This window comes from Cebus imitator, unplaced genomic scaffold, assembly GCF_001604975.1.
Source record: "Cebus imitator isolate Cc_AM_T3 unplaced genomic scaffold, Cebus_imitator-1.0 Scaffold246, whole genome shotgun sequence".
NCBI classification, from domain to species: domain Eukaryota; kingdom Metazoa; phylum Chordata; class Mammalia; order Primates; family Cebidae; genus Cebus; species Cebus imitator.
In genome coordinates, this window is record NW_016107561.1 from 938,725 (window position 1) to 942,535 (window position 3,811).

The following is a 3,811-nucleotide window of genomic DNA, read 5'->3' on the forward strand; positions in this document are numbered from 1 at the left end:
GAGGAAGACAATTTACAGGAAATGTGCTTGGAACGGGTGCTCTATTGTATATATTCCTCATGGTCAATGGCTACCAAGCAACGCCAAAGTTAGTTCGTTATACCCTGCCTCACTTATGGCTGTGTCTTCTTTAGGGGGTTATTTATATAATAGAAGCAGAATCTAGTAAGTAAAGTAAGAAGTTGTGGATCTGTTTACAATTTGGTTCCTGTGCTCAGTTGCACATTAGTTTGGTCTCCAGTTAATGAACTTTTATGTATGTACTGCAAACTCCAAGTTTTTTCTGTATATACCCTTATAGCTTTAAATTTCAGTCCTGCAGGAAACTTCAACAATAAATTATATGCTATTCCATTTATTGTTGTTATTATAGTTTTATGATACTGTTTTTTATTTAAAGTTTTCTTAAATAGACACTGGACTTATAACAAATTAATCAGAATATAACCATTGTTCAGGAAATGCTTGAATATTTTCAGCAGAAGCAAAGAAAAGTATATTATCAATTTGATTGGAAAAAATAGCTGAGCTGTCTGAGAAATATTCCATGGGGAAGATCATTAAAAATCTCAGTTCCATCCCTGCGCAGCTGCAGAATTTCCTCTGAGAATCTTGCAATTCTCCATTAAAAAGCAAAAACAAACAACTCTTCATGTGATTCTGATAGACTCTATCATCTGTATCTGGAAATTAGCCATGTGTTCATTTAGGGCTTAAGTGGGGAGAGTAAACTTGCATTGGTTGTATGACTGCTATATTCAGTCTCTTATTTATTACTCATAATGATTTTATAAGATAGAAATTACTATGTGTGTTTTATACTTCAGAAAATGGTCCCAGAATTACACAACTAAGACAACTATCAAATTGGAGATTTGAACTCTGGAATTGCCTTGAAGTTGATTCTAAGCAATAGTAACAGGAATACGCACATGCATATATATTATAGATATACTGAAGGCACTGGAGAACAGGCAGAAACTGGAATGGGTTCTACTTCTTGAATAAAGAGCCAGCAGTCCAGGACTGAGTGAGTTTCCTATCTTTTTACAACTATTAGCCTGATAAATTCACTCAGCACTGCATGGGTAGGCTAAAACTTGATAAAATCCACAGTCTTACTAGCTTGAAGAACTAGAAGAGTCTGGGGCTGCCCCAGCCACTGCAAAGAGAGGAGAAATTCTGAAGAGAACCAGAAAAGGGGAACCCCACATTGTATGTATTAACTCAGTCCACGTCTCTGGCTGATCACACAATCATGGATGCATGGGGCAGAATCCAAGTATCCCAGTTAAGGTTAAAAGAATTGATCTGAGAGTTTGAAGCTTGAGTACAGACATGTTATCTGACCATTAAAATAAAACAAAACAGTAAAACAATAATAAAAACAAAACTCTTTAGAGGAACATAACAGAATCCAGTGTGTCCTCAATATAACACAATGCCAAGAATATATGCAAAGAAACAGCAAAATATGACTTATAATCAATAGAAAAGGTATTTGATGAAAATCAACCTTAAGGAAGATGAATTTTGTGTCTTAACCAACACTCCCCCCTCCCCCCTGCTCCCAAGGCTCAAGAGAAACCTTTTAAGAAGGGGAAAGTAAGCTAGTGAAGATGGCATTCAGGCTGGACACTACCTGTCTGTGGAGATGAATGCTCCAGAGAGGGGTTATTGGTAAGAATCACAAGTTCCACAGGTGTGTGGAAAGATCTTGCTTCTATTTCCTGATGTTTCTCCAAAGGGTGTAGCTCAACAGCAAGCCTCTCCAGACGGAAACAGTGTTCAGATGGGTGCAAGGATTGGAAGACTCAATTTTCATGGGGTCCTGGTTATGCTTAGGGAATGTTTCAAGAAGGAGGAAGAGGTCAATAGTTTTGAGTGTTACTGAGAGATCAAGTAGGTGGTCAATATTTTTGTTCCTCAATTTACTTGCTTGTAAATTAGACAAAGTTCAGATTAGCAGCTCCTGTTTAGCAAAGGCATTCTGCAAAACCATGAAAATACTGAGTCATGGCAAGATGTTCTATACATTCAACTCCTCATTCTACCTCAGTGTATTTTAAAATTCTCTTATTTTTCATCTCCCACCGCTGTCAGGGATGCGGTAGCCATCATAAATGCACCAAGATAAAGTTTTTAATACATGCACTTTCAAATTTGCCCTTGTAAGTATGTTAGGGTTCCTATTTTACAGATGCCATCACTCAAAGCACCAGTCTTGCCAGTCCACTCTGCTGCTGCTCCGAGTCATGGTCAATCTCTTTGTATAATTCAACACATCCCCATTGATGGAGAACCCACACTATATATCTTTCAAAATGTTTCAGTCCAAGTTCCCAAGGATAGCAGAAAATGTCAGTGCTTTTTGCAATGGAAGAAAAGGGTTTAGTTATACAGTTTGTGCTTTCACAGAATTATTGTACAGTTTGTGTGCCAGGGTGGGGAATTCACCTGACATCGTGGCCCTGGTGGCAAGTTCATCCATGGGAAGAAATTTCCTGATGAGAAAGAACTTCATGCTGAATCTTATGAGTTTTGGGATCTTATCCATGACAAATGATGAATGAGCCCAACACAAATGATACCTGGTTTTTAGTCTACACTATTCATACTGATTGGCTGGATGGCAAGCTTATGGTCATTAGTATGCATAAGGTGAAATCTATGGAATGTTTTGGCTCTACGATTGGCAAGACAGTGGGGAGATTACCACTGTCTTGCCAATCATAGAGCCAGGAACTCTCATAATTTGATTTTATGTTATCTTTACCACCAAACAATTTCTTCTTCAGCTAAGGAGAGCACCCTCACTCCTAGTCTGCTCTCATATCCCATAATCTTTGAGGTCTCATTTGCTGTAGTTCTTCAGGCTTCATACCTGCCTCACCTCCTTCCAAGTCTAGCTACACTTAATATTTAATCTGATTATTATTAAATAAAAGTTAAACAAGAAACAATATGCTTAGGGGAATGAGTTATCCTTCTCAACTCCCAGGAGCACCAGGAGCCACCAGGATCCCACCAGGATCATCACAACCAGGTGACCACAGGGGATGAGAGGGATGACTCATCCCCTCTAACACAATCAAAAGAGCAGCAGCACAAACAACAGCAGTGTGGCCAGGAGCTTCCTGATCATTGTCATAGCAGGCTAATTGCCACTTACAATATTGAGGAGATTAAAGTTCTTCTACCAATGGCTGTGCTCTTAGGGTCTCAGTTCCCCCAACTTATTTTTTCTGTTTCCAAAATGTCTTTTCCAGGAAATATACTCAGCCAGGTGGAGTGTCGATTTCCAACATGTGACAGCATGTGTGATCTCAGGGGCACACTCTTTGTAGATGAATGGAGCACAGACCGATGGTCTGGCTACTTAAGTACCTTGACACTCTTGAGGTATCCATAAGATTTTTAGTAGGCAGCTCACTTTAGGTGTTACAAAAATCCAAATAGAAACATAAAAACTTCTTTCAAGTATTTAAAAAAGTAGTGGAAGAAGGGACAGGCTTTTTCTGCCTTACCTTAGAGGACGCAATAAGAACAAATGGTAGAAACATTTTGGTGAGGCAGATTTAAGCGTCATTTAAAGAAAATCCTGCTAACTCTCAGAGCTTGAGTTGCTGTGAGCTACCCAATCTCCGGACCAGCAGTAAAGTGACCATCAAGCAGATCAACAAGAGAAGCTCCTACAGTGGAATGATGTTTGGAGAAGAAAACTTCTAAGGTGCCATAATTGACTAATTTACCTCCTACTCTTCTACAACTTATAGGAGCATCACAACCAGGCGAGCCACAAGTGTCTTCA